The sequence below is a fragment of the Macaca thibetana genome, chromosome 16 (assembly GCF_024542745.1).
Source record: "Macaca thibetana thibetana isolate TM-01 chromosome 16, ASM2454274v1, whole genome shotgun sequence".
In the NCBI taxonomy this organism is placed as follows: Eukaryota; Metazoa; Chordata; class Mammalia; order Primates; family Cercopithecidae; genus Macaca; species Macaca thibetana.
Genome location: NC_065593.1, coordinates 10495980 through 10518772, shown reverse-complemented (window position 1 = coordinate 10518772; position 22793 = coordinate 10495980). Strand labels below are relative to the sequence as shown.

Here is a 22793-nt window from a genome sequence, read left to right as displayed (position 1 = left end):
TAAGGCACCTTCACTGGACCTCTGCTGTATCTCTAAGTATATGTTGGGATGGGGAAGGGTGAGTGAATAATTACAATTAATAAGAATTAATAAGAACCAGTTCCTTTCAGTCCGAGTGGCATTTAAGAAAGGCTATGAATTCTCCCCTGATCAGTCCAGAAAGGCTTCCCTGGAGCTGTGGCTATTGAGTGATCTTCGTTGTAACACAGCTTTCCTAAAGTCAGATTCATTGAGAAAAGCGCTACCTTTAAGTCCAATCCAAGGGATAAATAGTTCATCAAATATAAGTTTATTTGTCTACATGCTTCCTTCCCTTCTAGTCAGTTTAGCTTCTCAGGGCAAGAGGTTCAGCCCCTGCCTCTCTGTCTCGAGCACATGAATTCATTCAAGAAATGTTTCCCTACTACCAGGCTCCAGGGTTCTTCTGTTGTGTGGAAAATCAGAGATACGTAGTCTCTGCTCTCACCGAGCATTCAGACAGTGAGAAAGCTAAGCATTAAATAGGTCGTTATGACAGTAATTACTCAATAGTGATTAGAAAGAAGAGGTACAGGAGCTATAAGACTCTACCATGGGAGGACTTGACCTAGTTCATGGAGTATCACGGAGGCATCCCAGAGCAGGGACCATTTCAATAGAGACCTACAAGCTAAGGTCTTGGCATTTGGTATCCCGTTAGCAGGGGGAGGCTCTGAGCCTGGTTAAGACTGACTTAGGAGGGGTACTTGGCAGGAGGTCAGAAAGCCAGGCAGGAGTGGCTCAGATAAAACTGGAGTCATAAGCAGGGGCCAGAGCTTGCTGCGCCTTGTAGGCTGTGATCAGCCATAATAGAGTCTTTGTAAATGTTAGCTTCCATGTATGAATGAATGAAATACCAGAGACGTGTCCTTCTTTAGGTGCCCTTATGTAGCCTTATGTAGGTTTCAGGATAACAGTACAGTGGTGAAAATGTCCAAGCAAGGGTGAAGGAAGAAATATGTCTAGGTAAGCCACGGAGGAGATAGGGATGGACATGGGCAGATTGCACACTTCTTGATGGAGCAGGGACACCCCAGGGTGGAGATAGCCCGAGTTAGATATCAGTGTTTGGTGCCTATGGCAGTGATAATGAGGTAGGATCAGGTCTGCAGTTCACCTCCTTCTCCCCCAAGATCCAATTCCCCTCCTCACTTTCTTAAGATACCAACATGATCTCCTGAGGGCAGGGTCTAGGGACTCTGATCATGCTGCCCACTTTAGAGTGCCTTGAACAGTCTCAGAGACAGAACTCCCTCTGTGCACCAGCCAGGAGGTGCCGTATATACTTGTCCATGGACTATTCCTGAGACTAAGACTTCTAGGGTTCACCTGCAATCTCTCTTTCTTTCTAACAGTGGCAGTTTTAGCAGGGGATGGGGGTGGGGTGGCAGAAGTATTTCTATATTTGGTAGAACAGTCTAGGCTAAGATAAGAAAAGGATTCCAGTTCAAGACCAGCCTGGCCAACATGGGGAAACCCTGTCTCTACTAAAAACACAAAAATAAGCCGGGCGTGGTGATGCTTGCCTGTAATCCCAGCTACTTGGGAGGCTGAGGCAGGAGAATCGCTTGAACCTGGGAGGCGGAGGTTGTAGTGAGCCAAGATCACGCTGCTGCACTCCAGCCTGGGTGACAGAGCAAGACTCCATCTCAGAAAAAAAAAAAAAAAAAAAAAGAAAAGAAAACAAAAGGATTTCAATATTTCAGTAGCTTAACATAATAGAAATTTATTTCATGCTCTTATGGTAACCTTTGGCATGTCTTCACCTTGTCAAGGCAGCTCTTTTCTACTGGATTACTCAGGGACCCAGGCTCCTTCTATCTGTGGCTCTGCTGTCTCCTAGGGCCTTGTCATTTATTGTCTACATTGAGCTGGCAGAAACAGAAAAGTTGAGTTGGAAGGGGAAATGTTTGGAGGACCATATGCAGGTCTTTTTGGCCAAGCCTACAAGTGGTATATATCACTTTTTTTTCATACTCCATTTGAGAGCACTTAGTCACATGACCACACTTACCTGAAAGGAAAGAGTGGAAATATAGTCTAGCTATGTGCTCAAAGAATTACAATTAATAATAGATTTTTGTGGATAAGTAGATTTTTGTGGAAAACTAGTAGTCTCTGCCACATTGATGACCAAAATTAATATTTCACACTCTCCCTTTGTATTAGTGATCTAAGGCTGTGTAACAAAGTATCCCCCAAATTAGCAGATTAGCACAAGAAACATTTGTTACCTCACATTGTTTCCATGTGTCAAAAATTTGGGAACAGCTTAGCTGATGTTTTCAGCTCAGGGTCACTCATGAAGTTGTGGTCAAGACTTTGACCTGGGCTCCGACTCATCTGAAGGCTTGACTGAGGCTGTGGACTTGTTTCCAAGGTGGCTCATTCCTAGCTTGAGTGGGTCAGGGACGTTCATGTGGGTTGCTGGCAGGGGGTCTGAGTTCCTCCATGTATGAACATCTCCACAGGGCTGCTTGCCTGGCCTCACAACATGGCAGCTTGCTTCCCTAGAATGAGTGATCCTAGAAAGAGGTCACAGTATCACTTATCATTTAATCTCGGAAGTCACACACCATCATTTCTGCCACATTCTGTGTATTAGAAGCAAGTCACTAAATACAGTATGCACTCAAGGGGAGAAAACTTAGGCTGCACTTCTCAGAAGGTGGTTTATCCAAGTGGAAACATTTACAAATTACCACGTTCTTAAAGAAGGATGTGGTTTTGGACGTAGTTCAGGAAAATGAAATACCAGGAGAAGATGCAGTTGGGGCTTCCAGGAGCACCTCCTAAATGCCTGGCTTGTTTTTCCTTTATACCTTCTGCTTTCTTAATGTCTGGACTGTGAGTGCCACTTTTATTGCTACAGTGGCCCTCTGAGGACAATGAAGAAGTCTTGTGGGTGGAACTGAGCAGTAAAAAGAGTAAAATCAGTAATAAAAGGAACTTGGAGCATTGAGGATATTGTGGGAGCCGCCAGGACAGCCCAGGACCTTCTACTTCTGAACTAAATGATTAAAAAAAAAAATCATTATCTGATTTAAGCCACTGCATGTTTTTTTGGGGGAAGGGGAGGATTTCTGTCACCTATAACCAAATTCTACTTACAAACAAATATAACCAATTCCTAATTGATGTATCTGCTATGTGTCAGAAAGTCTTAGGCACTGGGGAAAGAAATTTATATGAAAATGTCACTATCCTCAAATGCAACACAGATACATGTCGGGTAGCACAAAACAGAAAAGGGACATCTCACACAAAACAAGCAGCACTCAAGGGTGTAGAAGAAACTCACCAAATAGAATAAAAGCCCCATGGAGCAGTGATTTTGGCCTGTGATGTTTGTTCCTTTACCTCCTGTACTTAGTACAGGATCAAAGACATTCATATACTATGTATTCAATACATAAAATGGAAATGGAGTATATCTTCAAATTAAAATAATATGTCTTCTGTAGGGAGAGAACGATGATGAAGGACTTCCTGGATTTCTAGTTGGGTTGGAGGACAAAGCCAGTTGGGTAGGACACTTAGGCACTGGGCTCACACGGGGAGCCTCAGCAGATGGAGGCAAGCTGTGGGCACATCTTTGCAATCGCTTTCAGAGCACACAGGGCTTATTGTGGCATTGATTACTGGAGGCTCTGGGTGTTCAATTTGGCTTGAAAATGCCTCTCCCGAAAGTCAGAATAGCAATTAAGGAAAGCGTGGTGAGAGTACTAACCCATTTAATTAATGAGGTCATTTGTTTTGCTGAGAATCTTACTGAGGCCTAGGAGGAGGACTTGCTGCCGTGGATTACAACCCCAAAGGAGGGACATTTTTTTCTGTTTAGCCCTTAAAATCCAAATCCCATCCTGCAACGCCAGTCACTGGTTTTAATTGACATTCAGTTGTCCTTTCACACTAATTTCTCTGTGGACCTGTTTGATTTAAGCGGTCCTCCCTAGTGAGGTTCTCAAAATGGATTAGACAATTTCAGCCAGTGTTTGCAGTGCACTGGACTCCTGTCCAAAGAATAACAACGAAATTAAATGGCTACAATGTCCTGCTTTTTTCCCTCTAAAGTAACAGAAGACGCAATCCTGGAACCTGTCTCCAGCATTCGCCAAGCCGGTGACTTTCACACACTCTTATCTGTTTACATCCAGTTCAGAAAGATGACTTCGGTAACAGACCTGTGCCAGAGCTCTGCAAACTTCACTAGGGCCTACAAAAGTAATTGTGACTTTATAAAAAACTCTCCAAAGCTCAGAAAGAAAATATTAACAAAATATTTTCCAAGGTAACATTAAGTCGTTGAGTCCACTAAAATTCAGTGCATGGTTATATTGTCATATATAAATTATGTCCAATGTGGGCATATTTTGATTGTTATGTTTAATATGCTGTGAGGTTGAGTGTCTCCAAATATGAAGATAATTTGTGACTTTGAAAGCTCTAAAATGACCTTGAGTCTACTTGCTTCTTGAAATCTAGGTGAGATTATTTTTTGAACTTCCTATGGAAGTTCAAAGCCCTCCCTGTGATTTCTGCAATTTGCTGTGTTTCTGCTTGGGCAGGGCTTATAATCACGTGGAGAGGACGCTAAGACAAAAATGACTGGGCGGGGCCCTCATCAATTACAATTCAGCAGGTCTGTGGGGAGGCCCAGAATATGCATTTCTCACAAGCTCTTAGGTGATGCTGATGCCACTGATCTTGGACCACACTTGTGTAACAGTGGTTCTCAAGCTGTCTTGGTCCATTTGTGTTACTATGAAGGAATATCTGAGGCTAAGTCATTTAGAAAGAAAAGAGGCTTATTTGGCTGATGGTTTTGCAGACTGTATAAAAGTCCTGGTGCCAGCATCTGCATCTGCGGAGGGCCTCAGGCTGCTTCTACTTACTGTGGAAGGGGAAGGGGAGCCAGCATGTGTAGAGATCATATGGTGAGAAAGGAAGCAAGAGAGAGATGAGGAAGGTGCCAGGTTCTTTTTTAACAGTCAGCTCTATAGAGTGAGAACTACTCATTTTCACCAAGACTGCACCAAACCCTTTATGAGGAATCTATCTCCATGACCCAAACACTTCCCATTAGTCCCCATCACCAACATTGGGTTCAAATTTCAACATGAGGTTTGGAGGGTCCAATATCCAAGCTCTATATACCTTAAAACTTAGCATCAGAATCACCTAGAGAGCTTAACAAAACACAGACTGCTGCCTCTCATCCCAGAGTTTCTGATTCAAGAGGTCTGGGGTAGGGCCCCCAGATTTTCATTTCTAACAAGTTCCCAGGTGATGCTGCTGCTGCTGGTCCCAGAACCAAACTTTGAGTAACGTGTCTTCAGAGGACCCTCCTTTGATCCTCCTTCAGCTGTGCCCTTCCCTACAGGGGAGTCTTGGGACTAAGGGACCATCCTCTTCCCCACTAGACCCTACTCTGGGTACTTGAGATCCTTGTACAACTAGCCTTGAGCCCACTTCCAGGGCCTGCATGGGGACTATTCATAGGAGATGGGAGGGGAGTGGATGGAGTTGGATGTACAGACTGGGATGTCTACATACCATGTGAGGCCCTTGTAGTTCAGGATGGAGCCAAGGTTGAGAAGAATGGGGGATGGAACCAGGGCCCAAACATTCCTGTGCAGGCAGCATCAAATCTCCCATTTAGGACCATCCTGACCAGAGACGAGAAACCTGACAATTAGGAACATAGGTTCTCAAGTCACGCATACTTCCATTCGATCCGTGACTCTGAACTCTTTCCTGAGTGACCTCAGGTAAGTTATTAAACCTCTATGAACTTAGCCTCTGCATCTGTAAAACTGGAATACCAAATACCTACCTCATTGGTCTTTTGGCAAGAGTTAATGCAGTAAGGTGTATAAGGCATTGAGCATGAGCCTTGGAATGTCGTAAATGGTTGATATTATTGCTCTTGCTGTTGTTATTTTCAGTTGCTGCTTTATTAAGTCCTGTGGTGGGGGAAGTGCCTGTTATTCGTCACTGTCTTCTTCTTGCCTCGTGCCAGAGAAATCCAGGCACCTTCTGAGCAGGCTTTAGGCTCCTGCTGCTCTCCTCTGGCTGCTCTTTGCTCCGTCCTGCTCACAGCCCTAAGTCCTGTATTGCAGGCTATGAATAAAGGATGCTAGAGTTTAGAAGATACCATGTCTTTTTTTGTAAATGGCTGATGCGAATGAGAAACTTCGTAGAAAATAGTACTTTTTTTTCTTCTGTAATTAGAAGGTTCATGAAGCTATCTGCGGTCTAGATAATGACATTTGTGGAAAATATTGCACCCAATGATTTGACCCTTGCTCCTGTTTTTCAAGGGTTTAATTTATGTTTTCTTTGCTTTGTGACTGCTTTAGATACAGTGATGAAATATGAGTGTTTTTGTGAGGGCTTAGGCAGCCCCCATGGATGCTGGAGTGTGGGCCTGTGTGAATGAGTGCCTCTCCTCATGTATATATGAGAATTCCAACCTCCAGCAGCAGCAATAATAACCTAACTTGTACTTTCACCAGGCTTTCCACAGGGCCATCCAGTCGTACTTTCTACAGTGATGAAAGTATCCTTTCTCTGTGTTGTCCAAAATGCAGCCAGTAGCCACATGTGGCTATGAGCACTTGGAAGGTGACCAAAGGGACCGTAGGTGAAAATTGAATTCTAAATTTTGTTTACTTTTCATTAATTATTTAAACAGTCACTTAGCATTAGTAGCTACCATGTCGGGCAACGTGGATTAAGAAGGTGCTTGCAGACTTGATCTTTGCTACTTCTCTGAGAGAGGAATGGAGAAATGTATCATCTTATTGATGATGAAACTTTGGAGTGGAAAGATGGTGTGATTGGTTTAAGATCACAGTGCAGTGATCACACCTGGGTATGGGAAGGTGGTCATCCACCCCATCACCACAGGTAACCTGCTTCTTCAGAGCCTGAGAAAGTCTAATTAATACCTTAACTACTAAGAAAAAGGCAAACACTTCAATAGAAAAAAAATGAGAGGATAAAGAAGTAACATTCAAAAATTCAGAAGCATTTTTACATACTAGGAGTAGTCAATTAGAAAATACAGGCTTTCGATATGAAGAAAAGCTGTGAAACTGTCCAGAAAGCCACAAAGGAAGATGTGAATAAACAGAGACACATTGTGTTCCTGGTGGGAAGTCCCAATAGGTCAGTTCTACACAGAGTAATTTATAAATATAAAGCAATTCCCTTAGGAACCTTAGGGATATTTCATGGAGTTTTTCAAACTGAAGAAAAAAATGCACCTAAAGTAGAAAATGTAAGAGAATAGCACAGACATTTAAAAATACAAATCAGAAGCTTGAAGGGGCAGAGAAACACATGGCAAAGTTATAATAACTGAAACAACATGGGGATGGTGTGTAAATAGCTTGAAGGACAAATGTAACAGAGCAGAGAGTCCAGAACGAACCCATGTATGTGTGGGAACTAGGATGTGATAGCAGCAATGCCTCAGGCCAGTGGGAAAAGATGGCAGTTCTGTCCTGCACTGAGATTTATAGTGAAAAATTCGAAACAAATGTCCCACAATAGAAAATTAATAAAATATCTTTTAAGACTATGCATTCACTAGATGACAAAATAAACCATTTTAAAATGATGATGTTACTAAGTGACAAAATGATGAACGTTATTTATAGAGATGTACTGTTAAGTGAGCACAAAAACACAGTTTATGAAACTGTAAAAAGGGCTGGCTCTGGTGGCTCATGCCTGTAATCCCAGCACATTGGGAGGCCAAGCGGGGGCAGATCACCTGAGGTGAGGAGTTCGAGGCCAGCCTGGCAACATGGCGAAACTCTATCTCTACGGAAAAACAAAACAAAACAAAACAAAAAAAATGTAATCCCAGCTACTCCAGAGGCTGAGGCAGGAGAATCGCTTGAACCTGGGGCAGAGGTTGCAGTGAGCCGAGATCATGCCACTGTACTCCAGCCTGGGCGACAGAGTGTCTCCATCTCAAAAAACAAAACAGTGAAAAGCATCATGTGATCCATGTTTGCTAAGTACGTTCACATATATGGATACTTCTACTTATGAAAGTCACAAATATACACGTCTATCCTGATCCAACCTTTAAACTTTATTTTTATATTTTTGTTTTTAAAAGTATGGAATGCTTCACAAGTTTTTTGTTATCTGTGCACCGACGCCATGCTAATCTTCTCTGTATCGTTCCAATTTCAGCATATGTGCTGCCAATGTGAGTACATGACTTAATTTTTTAGACCAATCTTAACTGAGGTACTACACAATCAGTAGCTTAAGCCTCTACTTGGTTGGGTTAAGCGTTAAGCCATACCTCCCAATCTTGGCTTCAGGGGTCTATGCCTCATGGCTGGGATCCTATGTGGCTTCCTGAGTTGCCTTTGAAGTTGACCACATTCCCAACCATGTGGGCTTAGGAAACAGCCCTGGGGGTATATTTTTCTCTAGATCATAACTCTTCCTCGTGATCTTTCTTTTTTCCTTGTCCATTACACCAGGTCCTTCCCTGTTTGGTCTAGCAAGCAGAGATCAGGCAAGTATCACATCTAAATAGATTCCACTGACATTCCAAGGGAAACGGAGTGGCTCTTTCTGAAAAATAAGAACATGCAAAACTCTAGAAAGGCCACGGGAACGAAAAATGTTTTCTCTAAAAGCCTTGAGTCCGCATCCTCCACTCTTAAGTGGGGAGCCCAGAACAATCTTCCCAATCTCTTATTCATTTTCCTTTTTTTTTTTTTTTTTTTTGGTGATGGAGTTTCGTTCTTGTTGCCTAGGCTGGAGTGCACTGGCACGATCTCAGCTTGCCTCAGTCTCCACCTCCTGGGTTCAAGAGATTCTCCTGTCTTAGTCTCCTGAGTAGCTGGGATTACAGGCATCCGCTACCATACCCAGCTAATTTTTTGTACTTTTAGTACAGATGGGTTTGACTGTGTTGGCCGGGCTGGTCTCGAACTCCTGATCTCAGGTAATCTAACGGCCTTGGCCTCCCAGAGTGCTGGGATTACAGGCATGAGCCACCGTGCCTGGCCTCTTATTCACTCTTTATATTCTCCCAATAACTTTTGGACTTAATGAGGAAAGTGTGTTGTTTGAACACCGTGCTTGGCATATTCAGCTTCATATTCACAGCCAGTGCTCATCTGGGCCAGGTCTCCCATAGCTAGCTCATTTTAGTGTATCCAGATCATGGCAGTTTACCAGGACACATCACTTCTTCTCCCACCCACCCTCCTACCCATTCCTGCCTCCGTTTCAGAGGGACACATGGTGGTAGAGCCCTGACACTGCTGGATATATCTAGAATGAATTCCTGAAACAAACTGCTTCTGAAGAGCCTCCCAGCCTGGTGGCTGAGTGAGCGAGAATTAAGTGTCAGTGAAGAAACTAAATTACCACCTACTGCTTCATCCATATAATTAAGTTAATAATTAAAACATGACTAGCAGGGGCTTCATCCACCAGGAATCATAATATGCTTCTTTTTTAGACCCTTGTCACAAAATATGAAAACCACATCGGTAATTGTTATCAGAACTGCTTAGCAACCTCGGCTTTAATTGTCAGCCAGCTTATCAGAACATGCAGTTAATTATCATGTCTCATACCTAGAATGTTCGGCATGTGAAAGAGTCCCGGAGATGGATCTTCCCTGCGGTGAAATGGAGTCAGATGGATCACCTGCAGGGGGGTTCACCCTGGGAGAGTATTTCAGAATTTGCCTGCTTCTTCCTGGAACCAGCCTTTGTTAGAATGCATGATTCCATGATGAAAACTTGCAGATTTTCCATGGAGGAGAAGACCCCTTCCTGATCATATGTCTATTGTTACGGGACTGTCTCATTAACGGTACAGTTGCTGAGCCAGCCCAGGTTTCGTATTCTTGTTAGTAACAGGTATTTGGATGCTCATAACAGTTCTAGGGGAAATTTATGAGTGATGACGTAAAATAAAACACTGGATCTGAGAACGAAGAGATGAGTTCTATGGCCAATTTTTCTGCCACTAGCTGTGGGCCTTTCTTCAAATCTTATCTCACCAAACCTCAGTTTCTTAACCTGTTAAATAGGTAGGAGTGCGATAGCCTGAGCTGGTATGCCTTGGGCTGCTGGCCCATCAGTAAGTGCAAAGAGGTATGGCCATTGGAGGTTTTTTTGTTTTTTTGTTTGACTGTCCTAAATTGTTTCTTAGGTGTGAGTTTTACAAACATTGTTTATATTAGTGGTAACGGTGGAGCCGGAGAGTATTGTGCCTTCTCCACGTTGCACAGCGAGAACCACCAACAGTGTGGTGGAACTTACGGCCCTTTCCAAGGCCACAGCTCTTTCAGCCTGCAGCGATCAGCCCATTCATCTCCCTGTGCTTGTGGACTGCTGAGGTGATTCACAGGATGTCAGGATTTCTTCTGACAGCTTTACGCAATGTATCAATGAGGATAACCTCAACAAATTTGTATGAGGAATCTTTACCAACGCAATGAGAATTCAGGCCTCTTAGAGGCCCACAGTGGCATCCAGCTCGCTCCTCTGCAAGGAACCCAAGGCTTTGAGCAAACGTTAGCTGGTTAATACCAGGATGGACAGGCTTGCTGTAAGTTGCATCCTTAGGAACTGGGTGTTTTTGGCCACCACGGCGCATGTGAATCCTATATATAACGTAACCTGGCTTGGCCTTCTATCCCAGCCCGTGCCCCTTGTATCTGACTTGAGGGATGGAAAAGAACCCAGAAGAGAGTCACACTAAGCGAATGTTTCAGAAAGAATGGAAATGTTGTCTTTTCCAAACACTCCTTAGAGGCCAGGAGAAATGACTGAAAGGGTTTTACTGAAACGGGTCCAGTTAAACAACCCATTACGGTATTACAGTTTTTTGCTAACATGTCTATCCACTAGTCTGAAAACTCCTTTAGTCTTCTCGTGCCCTGTAACTTTGCTTGGACTTGTATCTCTCAGAAGAAAGTGCAGTCTTCTCAGCACACGTTGTGGGCTACCCAAACAATTACAAGCTGGAATCCCCAGGACCTGTCCTTAGCCCCTTTTCTTCTGGTGCTCTCGTAACCTTCCTTGGCCTCGTATCCCTCAGAAGAAGCTGCATTACATCAGACTGCTTCTTCCTCCATGGCTCCTGGGTGTCCTTGTGTGTACCCATCTTGGCTTACTGGATGGCTGCTGCCAGATGGAAAGGCCGTTGGAATTATTAAAATGCAGAAATGCTCTGTACCGACTGGCAAACAGCCACCATCAAAGCCCCTCTTCCTGCATCCCTTGCCGAGTGCCTCCTGACCGCCTTGGCTGCAGGTTTCCTCACCTGGACTCCCGTCAGTATCAGCTAAAGTTTCACATCTGGCCCAGATGCCTTGTGACACGGCGTCCTTGTTGTCATCATCAAGGTCATCTTTGAGTCCTCAGTACCTTGGCCATGCCCACGGCTAAAGGACATTGATGCCCTTGGGGAGAAGCATCACCCACCTGACGAGTTACTGGTTGTTCACACTCTCTACAAACAAAAAGGTGATTTTTAGATTTTTCCATCTGTCTCTTTGTTTTTGGCCAGCTGGATGGGGTCAAGGTCAGATTTTGGCTGTGAGTGTCTATTAACACGTGCACTTTTGCTTCACAAATGGAGGAAAAACCTGTTAATGGTAGAGTCTTCAGATAATTCAGGCAAGGATTAGACTGAAGATGACCTTGACTTTGGAGATAATGAAATTTAATTATGTAAATACAATTGGAATACTGAAAGCACATAAATAAAATTGTTTTTGAGCACACAACTCACTCTTTAGGTGGTGGCCACTGGTAGGATTGTGATTCGAGCTAGGTAGGCTGTGGGCTATTCACATAATGATTATTAGTGAGACTGCAGTTCTTTTCAAAGATCTTGTTGATTTCTCTGTTCATTTATTGCAAATGACTGAAGACTTGTTACATGTTTTCTATCTCCTCTAGAAGTGATTTTTAAGACCTTTTAATGCCTATGGCATATTCATTCATTCAATAAACAGTTTTTGAGGCTTTACTCTGTGCCAGACGTTTTGCTAGTTGCTGGGAACAAAGGCACAAAACCATGTTTACTAAAGGTTTCAAGCTAGTGGTTAGACATGTTAACAAAAAATACGTAATACCATAAATGAATTGTTTTACTGGACATCTTTCAGTGATTTCCCTGGCCTCTTAGGAATGTTTGTCAAATACAACATTTCCATTCTTTCTGAAACATTTGCTTGGCGTGACTCTCTCTTCTGGTTTCCCTTCGATTTCTTAGGCTGCTGCTTCTCAGTTTGGGCTACCTATATTAGCCAGTTCTCACACTGCTGATAAAAACATACCCGAGACTGGGTTATTAATGAGGAAAAAGAGGTTTAAAGGATTCACAGTTCCTCATGCTCAGAGAGGCCTTCCAATCATGGTGGAAGGCAAAAGGCACGTCTTACATGGTGGCAGACAAGAGAGAACGAGAACCAAGTGAAAGGGGTTTCCCCTTATAAAACCATCAGCTCTCGTGAGACTTATTCACTACCATGAGAACAGTATGGGGGAAACCGCCCCCGTGATTCAATTATCTCTCACCAGGTCCCTCCTACAACACGTGGGAATTATGGGAGCCACAATTCAAGATGAGATTTGGGTAGGGACACACCCAAACCATATCACTATCCCAACAATTAAAAGTTGGAATTCCTCAGGACCTGTCCTAAGCCTCTTTCTCTTCTCATGCTCTGTGCTCTTCCTAGAGCACTTCTTTCACTTCCATTGCCTTAATTACCATTGCTATGCCAGTCTCTTAAGGGCAACCCTCTCTTCAAGAGAAATACATCCAACAGCCCATTGGATGTCTCTCCTTAGACATCTCACAGGCTGCCTGAAACTCAACATGTCCCAAATAGAATTCTTGTTCTCTGAGCTGCACCCACCCCCTCTTTCTATTCTAATGTCCTAGATGTTTTGTTAATGACATTACTGTCCACCCAGTTGGTCAAGCCAGAAACCCAACAATTACCTGACATTCCTCTCCCTATACCTCATAATCAAGTTTTGTTAGTCCTTCCTCCGTCTGTATCTCTGGAGAGTTTCCCAAGTGCCACAGCCACCATGCCTGTCTAAGTCCTCACTGTCTCATACCTGGTGGGGTAACGTTCTGGTGTTTCTAGCTCCACTGCTGCTCCCCTGCAGACCTTCTTCCACATGGCAGATGTGGTCATCTGCTTCAATTGTGGATCTGATTATGTCTACAGCAGTTGCCATTGGAGGTCTGCTGAACCTATAAGCCAGTACCTCTCCTTCATAGAGACGTGTGCTGATTCCTGAAGTCATGTTTGCATCATGAAAGCTGGAGTTTCCTTGCCCAGCTCATAGCTCATTGAGTTAGGCATGAATACACTGATCCAAGCTGGCTTAACTGAATTCTTTCTCCATAAAGTTTGAATGGGAGTCAGTAACCACTGTTGTGTGTGTCTCTCTGTATGGCCAGACCCTTTAGTTTGTTTTTTCCTTCTTTCTTCCTTTCTTTTCATTTCCTTTCCTTCCTTCCTCTTGTTTTTTTCCTTTCTCTTTTCTTTTTTTAATCCTGCTTTATTGAAGTATAATTGACAAATAAATATTGTGTATATTTAAGGTATAAAACAGGAGGCTTTGATATACATGTACTATACATTGAGAAAAAATTACTACTATCAAACTAATTAGCATATTCATCACCTCACACAGTCACTGTGTGTATGTGCTGAGAACATTGACTATCTACTGATTTTGCATATTTCAAGTATACAAGAAAGTATTACTGACTATAGTCACCATGCTGTACATTAGATGTCTGGATCTTCATCCTGTGTAACTGACAGTTTGTACCCTTTGACCAATATCTCTGGAACCATTATCCCCACACCCCAGCTTCTGACCACTGCCATTTTACTCCCTGCTTCTGTGAGTGTGTTAGATTCCACATATAAGTGAGATCATGCCGTATTGGTCGTTCTGTACCTGGCTTATTCCATTTACCATAATGCCTGATATAGTTTGGCTGTGTTCCCATCCAAATCTCAGCTTGAACTGTATCTCCCAGAATTCTCACATGTTGTGGGAGGGACTCGGGCGGGGGGGTGATTGAATCATGGGGGTTGGTCTTTCCTGCTCTATCCTCATGATAGTGAATAAGTCTCATGAGGTCTGATGGGTTTACCAGGGATTTCTGCTTTTGCTTCTTCCTCATTTTTCTCTTACCACTGCCATGTAAGAAGTGCCTTTCGCCTCCTGCTGTGATCCTGAGGCCTCCTCAGCCATGTGAAACTATAAGTCCAATGAAACCTCTTTTTTGTTCCCAGTTTCGGGTATGTTTTTATCAGCAGTGTGAAAGTGAACTAATACAATGTTCTACAGATAGAACCATAAGTTGCAATCTAAGGGTTGCAGGGTGACTGTCATCTACCCTGTTTTTGGAGAAGCAAGGAAAATAAACTGCAGACAGAGGAAGGGAAAGTAGTGAAGCAGAAACACTGAGCGGCAACAGCACAGATGGAGACATACCAACTCTGGGCTTTCCCAAGAGTTTCCAGATCATGACTCCAGGCTCTTTTCTTGCTTAAGTTTCATTAAATTTCTATGAATCCTTATAATAAATTTCTACATTTCACTTTAGCTACTTTGAGCTGATTTCTATTTTCACTCCCAAACAATTTTCACTCCCACACTGGCATTATCATGTTAAAAAAAAAAAAAAAAGTCAAAGTTCCCTTGACCTTAGGACGCAGCCCCAAATTTCGAAGCTGAACCCAAAGCCCTGGTCAACTTGGCTTCTCACTGCTTTGTGCTCTGCACTCCAGTCACCCTGGAAGACTTCTGGTTCCTGGACATGCTGCCTTCTCTTTTGTCCCTGCCCCTGTCATCCTCCTGCCTAGAATATACTTTGATTCCCTTCTCCACCTACTTGTGCCGTGCTCTTCCTTCACTTTGCAACATAAATGCCAGTTCCTAGGAAGCCAGCATCTTGGCTTTCCAAGCAAGGCTGCTGCCCTCAAGGAGGACTCCCTTGGCACTCGATATTTCCTCCCTACATTCACCTCCCCATCATACCTTAGCTCCATGAAGGTAGCAGCTGTGGTCTGGTTCATTCTTAGCTGTATGCTCAGCCCTTGGTGTTATGCCTGCCACAGAGACAGTCCTCAATAACCATCTGTGCATGAATTGGTTGCTGGGAGAACCCTGGAGAAGGAGCAGCCATGCTTGCAAGGAGAGCTAGGGAAGATTTTGCAGAGGAGGTGGTGTCTGAGCAGAGCCTTAAAGGACAGACAAGAAGATCCCATCTAAGACACTCTCGAGAATTCAGGGACACAGGTGGGGCACTTTGGGAGGGTGGGGAGTCTGGGATTTCAAGTCAGGTGATCCTACTAACTGTGGGACTGAGGGCAAAGTCCTGGCTAGAAGGGTTAGTGTGAAGGTCGGAAAGGGCAATTACAGAGTACCAGCCATTACTTTTAATAAGAGAAAACAATTATTATTTTCTGTAGATCTGAGCATCACCAAATGCCTTATATTGTTGTAAGGATTACATTTTCTGAACAATAATGAAAACCCTAAATAAAGTTGTTATTAATAACACTGTTATTATTAATTGTGGTAATCAGAACTTGAAGCCCACAGTGAAGTGCTCCTTCTCTCAACAACGGGGCAATCATCCTTTTCCTTTGAGTGTTAAAGTGAAACATGCAAAGTTACTAGAAATATATAGAATAGTTCTCAGACCAGCTCCACTGAAATGTAACTTGGTTGAACATATTTACATATTAAAAAAAGAGTATGTCAATCAGAGAATTAAGGGACAGGAAAAGCAGTCACAGAGGCCAACAGGTTTGACTTGGTCTGTGCAGGAAGGAGGGAGGAGGGCAGTTCAGCCAGCGGAAGTGATGGCTTTCTGTTTCCGAGGCCAGCGCTAGGATGCAGAGACGCTCTGAGGATACCAGAAATTTCCTCTCTGCTCCCTGATGTCACCTTAAAGGACCTGCCTAAGTCACAGCACTCAATGAGACAGATTTTTATAGCAAAAGCTCCAGCTCCTGGCTCCTCCATCCTGACCATAACTGACAGAGTTAAGAGCGAACACCAGACTGGAGCTGAGATTATCAGTTTCAATGTGTTCACATCTTTGCATCAGGGATAGGAAGACTGACACATTTGGCTGTTGGGGGAACAAGGCTGGAACGTTGGAATCTCATGGAACAGAAGCCATCATCTTGGGATGGCTTTGTTGAAGCCTTGTACACACAGAGATGTAAGCAAAGTCACGTCTGCAAGAAGAGAACAGTAAATAAGATACACAGAAAAGAAGAGATAAGAGGAGGAGAGGAGAGAGAGTGAGAGAGAAAGGAAGGAAGAGAGTGAGAATGCCATCTACTGAATTTCTGGTTCCATGAAGCCTCGCTCTGCTTCTCAATAGCTTTCCTTTTTCACGTGAGCCTTGATGAATAGAGCTATGTTCCACACAACCAAACCATTTCTAACTAAGATGGAGTTTGAGCTGAGAGCCTCAACTATTTCAGGTTTTCCTGGAAAGATCTTCCCAGTGTGAGTGAAATGAATGGATCATGCTGCGTCAGCCAGACACGGTCAGACTGGGACTTGAGCCGGGTCTGCTTCTTAGATTCATGGCCTACCACCATGAAAGCTGGGACCTTGTTGTATGATAATGTGGCTTCCACACATGGGTGGCATAAAGCAATGCCAATTTATTATCTTGCTATTCTTCAGTTTGGAAGTTCAACATTGGTCTCACTGGGATGAAATGAAGTCATCATCAGGGCCGATTCCTTTGGTAGCTCTCAGGAAGAATCCATTTCCTTGTGCATTTCCAGCTTCTGGAGGCTGCCCACATTCCTTATCTTGTGGCCCCTTCCTCCACATTCAAAGTGAATGATGTGGCATCTTTCTGACTCTGCTTCCAGTGTCACAGCTTTCTCCAACTCACTCTTCTTACTCCCTCTGCCCCATGTGAATACACTGAGTCCACTTGGCTAAATCAGGATGATTTTCTCATCTCAAGGTTAGCTGATTAGCAACTGATATCGTTTGGCTGGGTCCCCACCCAAATCTCATCTTGAATTCCCGCATGTGGTGGGGGGGACCTGGTGGGAGGTAATTGAATCATGGGGGCGGGTCTTTCCCATGCTATTCTCATGATAGTGAACAAGTCTCATGAGATCTGATGGTTTTACAAGGGGCAGTTTCCCTGCACAAGTTCTCTCTTTACCTACTGCCATCCATGTGAGATGTGACTTGCTCCTCCTTGTCTTCCAGCATGATTGTGAAGCTTCCCCAGCCATGTGGAACTGTGAGTCCATTAAATCTCTTTTTCTTCCCAATCTCAGGCGTGTCTTTATCAACAGCATGAAAACAGACTAATACAGCAACCTTAATTCCCCTTTTTCATATAACCTAACAATTCACAGGGCCCAGGGATGAGGGCATGGGCATCTTGGTGGGTAGGGAGCATTATTCTACCTACTCTATGTAGGGTGAAAAGAACAAAATACCAACGTAGAGGTTCTTTTAAAATATTCATTTTGGCTTAGGAAACCTTGATGCTCAACTAGTGATTGTCTGAACCCATGCTTTAATGAAAAATAGCATGGACTTTCCATTCCTTTAGTCCTGAGTTCGATCCTACCAAGTCTATGACTTCAGTATGTGTGTTTAACTTCTCTGTACTTCCACTTCCTCCTCCATAAAATGCAGATAATGATGGTACTGTTTGGGGAGCTAGATGAAATCAAATATGCTTTTAAAAAAACATTATAAATGCCTATGTTTTTCGCTTTCCTTACTTTCCTTTTCCTTTCCTTCCAAATCTTGACAGCCTGGAACCATGAACTACATATACCAAGAATGCTCCTCAGTGACAGAAGACCCATGCTGTCTTGGCCACGCTATGTCTCAGTTGCAGAAGTGACCTAGTGCTAGAAATCTGAAACTAGCATTCTACTGGGATGACAATCCATAATCTCCTCATACTCCTTCTGCCCCATATTTCAGGTCTTGTTATCTCTGGGAGTGAGTCATCCAAGGGTTTCTTTTTGTCTTTCTTTTCTCACAGCATAAAATGACAAGGACCAGGAAGCCAAGGACAGGATATTTTTGGGACTGCTAAGTAGGAGCTACCAGGACTGTGATCTCGGGGGCCTGTCTGAGTGATGGGAGGTATTGAAGAATTCCCAATGGACTGCATCCAGGTCATGGCTACCGCAAGCTTTTCCCAATCCCTTTGAGCAACTTATATTCCTTTTTTTGTCTTTTTTTTTTTTTTTTTTAATTTACTTTAAGTTTTGGGATACATGTGAAGAATGTGCAGGTTTGTTACATAGGTATACATATGCTATGGTGGTTTGCTGTACCTATCAATCTGTCATCTAGACTTTAAGCCCTGCATGCATTAGGTATTTGTCCTAATGCTCCCTCTCCTTTTGCTCCCCACCCCTCAACAGGCCCTGGTGTGTGATGTTCCCCTCCCTGTGTCCATGTGATCTCATTGTTCAACTCCCACTTCTTAGTGAGAACATGTGGTGTTTGGTTTTCCGTTCTCTGTTAGTTTGGTGAGAATGATGGTTTCCAGCTTCATCCATGTCCCTGCAAAGGACATGAATTCATTCTTTTTCGTGGCTGCATAGTATTCCATAGTGTAAATGTGCCACATTTTCTTTATCCAGTCTATCACTGATGGACATTTGGGTTGGTTCCAAGTCTTTGTTACTGTAAATGAGCAACTTATATTTCTTTAAAGGATTCACTGCCTGCAAGTGTGGGTGAGCTCTGTACATCTGTAACCACAGCCATGGGCTTCTGATGATGACTTTGTATTTTCCTTTATGTCTGAAGGAGCTTGGCTGCCTTTGACCTCACCACCCTAGGGATTGAAATAGCGTGAAGCGAAGGAGTTCCTGTGTTGGTTTGTTGCAGAAAGATAGTCCAGTTGGATTTAAATGGTATCATTATGGAAATGCAACCAGTTCAGGTATCAAAGCCTCTGCAAAACATTCTAGAAGGTTACTCATGTTTTAGCTGAAAAAGCAGTCAGCTGATTAGAATGTATGGCTCCTCAACTTTCCTTTCAGTTTTGGACACAGTTTCCATACCTCATTGGCAGCTCACAATGCATCTTCACAGACATGAGCACTTTTTTCTAGTGCTTGGGTTCCTAGTAGTGGTCAGAGTCAGACAAGCTGGTGTTGAAATCTCAGTTCTCCTGAAACTAGCAGTCACTTAATCTTTCAGAGTTTCAGTTCTCCTAACTGTAAAATGGTGGCACTAATAACAATTTTCTTGAATTGCTGTACTTATTAAATGCCCCTAGCATGGCACCAAGCCCTCGTTAAGCACTTGGAAGTGAATATCCATTTCTTATTTTTGGGTTCTCTGCATATAATGTTTATATACATCTTAATTAAAACTGCTTCTTTCCTTAAAAAAAATCTAATATTCATGTATAGAAGAGTATTCACAGAAAAGCATGCATCTACCTTTCCTTCTCTGGGCACAGCAGACACTTGCCTTCCCAGATTTGGAAATGAAGGAAGCAAGATTGCCTTTTGGGGAATTAGGCACAGTGGTTCACAGTACAGATATGTGAAATCTGTTGAAGGAGAAGGCACAGCTCTCAGGTAGACAAGCCCCCACAGCCACCAGATTGAATATATTTCCATTAAGAAAGGATGTGTCCATCAGAGGAAGGACTTGTCAACTCTGGAATAAAAAAGAAACGTGAGTGCAACAGGTAAATATCAGCAGGATCCATCCTAGGATATTCCACTTAACCGGTGACTGGAAGAGTTCTGGTTTTGTCAGGGCAGAGAGTGGAGCCCACATATGTTATGTGACTCTGGTCTCACTGGCAAGACTATCCTCCTTGTGGAATGAAAACACTGAGCTATCTCAGCTGGATGCCTGAAGCACTGGATTATTAAACTTCCCTCATTCTGACTTCAGGCTCACCAGAAACTTTCAGTCTATGTTTCAGCTTCTCCTTGGAGTCTGTCTGTGGTGAGAGATTGGGCTAATTTTATGGAATCTGAGTTTTTAGGTCTCTGTGCCAGTAATTTCTCACAGTAAATGAAGGCATTGGTGTTCTGGTTTTATCTGTCAGTGCTCTGTGCTTGGGTAAAGTGTCTCTATTGAGAGAGGGATCCCTTTTCAGATTCTGTAGCATCCAAGTAGCAGATCTAGGATGATGGAAAATTCCCTAAGGTAAGCCATATTAGTTTCTAAGACATCTTGGAAGATAGTCTGCTGGCCTTTCCTCTTGGTGACAACCATCTGGCATTTCAGAAGAAGAACATTTCCAACTTTGACACTAACCGTACATCCTCTCCCCACTCCATCTCACTCAATAACAGCCCACAGTGTTGGTGTCACATACTAGAGAGATCCTGGGATTTGGAACCAAGCAGACGGGGTTTGATCCTGTCTCTGCTACCTTCTGTCTGTATGATACTGGGCATGTAATCTAATGTTTCTGAATATCAGTTTCTCCATCTGTAAAATGAGATTCCTCACAGGAATGTTGCAAGGATGAAAGTGATGCGGCTCAACAAATGTAGCTATGATTATCATGTACATTGGCGAGGACTCCCTGATGTAGAATGATGGTCAAGTGTGGATCTTTCATTCTAATATGTACAGAGAATCTGTTATGTGCAATGGCGCCTTTCTAGTTTTCAGTGATGTGTCATCCTCGTGGCCTTTCCTGGGGTGGGCTTCGCCTTAAGGAAGGCTAATGGATTTCTGCACCTAAGAGCTCAAGGACCTTGCCGAATTTTTAATTTCCCCACAAACTAACAAAGTTGCAATACCTCAGTCTGGCTTCACTGTTCCAGGCATTGGTAAAATTAGGTTGTCTCTCCTCTCTGGGCAAGACTGTGCTTTGATTCTTTTGATTATAAGGGGCGAGTATTTTAGCACACTCAGAGATGAAAACCATAACAGTTTCCCTCTCGGCGAAATTCAGGCTGCATTGCCGAGCGATAGCCAGGTGGCCTGCATTGCTTCCATCCTTCTGTATGTTCTTCTTACAAGGTCTGAATAGGCTGGAGCTTCCCTGAACGCTTTGTGATGGGAATAGATGTGGAGGGCCTTCACCTGTGGCCTCAAGTTGAACCCCTGAAAGTATAAAGAGGCAACGACTTTGGAGAAGCAAATTTGTTTTTTTTTGGTTTTTTTTTTTGAGATGGAGTCTCGCTCTGTCGCCCAGGCTGGAGTGCAGTGGCGCAATCTCAGCTCACTGCAAGCTCCGCCTCCCGGGTTCACGCCATTCTCCTGCCTCAGCCTCCTGAGCAGCTGGGATTACAGGCACCGACCACATGCCTGGCTAATTTTTTGTATTTTTAGTAGAGACGGGGTTACACTCTGTTAGCCAGGATGGTCTCGATCTCCTGACCTCGTGATCCACCCGACTCGGCCTCCCAGGGTGCTGGGATTACAGGCGTGAGCCACTGCGCCCGGCGCAAATTTGTTTTAAGGATATAAGCATATATATGTCATTTTTTGGTCTTCCTTAAAGTAGAAATTATTGCTTCATGGTACCATTCGATCAGAACTTCAGCAACTGGTTCGTTAAATGAGAAAATTCTTTTTTGCATCTGCCCATTTCTACCTGATCTCTGTCCCTGGAAAACATTTTGGGTGAATACAGTCGCTTTTGGGGTCACTCTTAGACAATAATGACAAATTTAATATAATAATGTTACTTGGCTACTTTTAGGTAAGAGAAAATCTAGTCTAGTCTAATATACAAACTCCAGACTCTCCTTCCATCACTTGGCCTGTTTCATGTTTGGAAGTCATAGTGGGGAAATACTTGCGGTTGCTTCTCCACCCATGCCCATCTTAACTACCCTGACACCCTAGCAGACATTTTAGGACCCTCCTGTGTTGGAGTCATAGGTGGGGAGGAGAGGAAGGACAGAACAGGCCTCCTGCAGCTGCCTGTAACCTGCATGTGGCAGTAAGCACACATCTCTCTCTCTACATGGCACTTTGTGATTTCCTCCATGAGCCCTTTCACTGCAGCCCCTAAAGCTGAGGAAACCACCACATGTTGGCTGCTTTTGAGTTTTTTCTCTTGACAGCTGCGCACCCAATGGGACGCCCACAGCCCCTTCTGCTGAGATTGCCTCACGCCTGGCAGGAAGCCCACATAGGCAAGCTTCTTTTCTTCCTCTTCATTTAAAACAAAAAAGAAAACACTTACGTGGTAACCTGATTATAAAAGCAACACACGTGACAACAGAATCTTTCTAAAAATAAGAGAGCAGAAGATAATTAGTCAAATTCCTGCCACCTACATCCCAAATGCCCATCAGCAGATGAATGAAGAAACAAATCATTGTACGTTCCCACGCTGGAGTACCACTCAGCGATAAAAAGGAGTGAACTCTTGATACAACAACATGGGTGCATCTAAAAATAATTACGCTGAGTGAAAGAAGGCGGACAAAAAAAGCATGCATACTGTCTGATTCCATTTCTATAAAATACTCAAAAATACGCACTGATTTACAGTGACAGAGAGCAGAGCGGTGATTGCTTTTTAATGAGGCGAAGGGAAGGGTGGGAGGGATGGATTCTAAAGGAGTAGGAGGACATTTCTGGGGGTGATGGATAAGTTCCTTATCTTGATTACGGAGTTTCATGTATGTATCAAATTGCGTCCTTTAAATATGTGCACTTCTTTGTAAGTCTATTATGTTTCAATAAAACTATTTAAACATTTTTACTGTTGGG

At 43.4% G+C, this 22793-nt stretch overlaps 1 non-coding gene and 1 pseudogene across 1 annotated transcript; both read right to left on the bottom strand.

The window, feature by feature from the left end:
• Positions 1-8150: 8150 nt before the first annotated feature.
• On the bottom strand, positions 8151-8256 carry LOC126939990 (U6 spliceosomal RNA). Its single transcript, XR_007720523.1, has one exon. It is a non-coding gene; the product is annotated as a U6 spliceosomal RNA (small nuclear RNA).
• A 1800-nt stretch (positions 8257-10056) lies between these two features.
• Positions 10057-15139, bottom strand: LOC126939498 (60S ribosomal protein L15-like; annotated as a pseudogene).
• Between the last annotated feature and the right edge of the window lie 7654 nt (positions 15140-22793).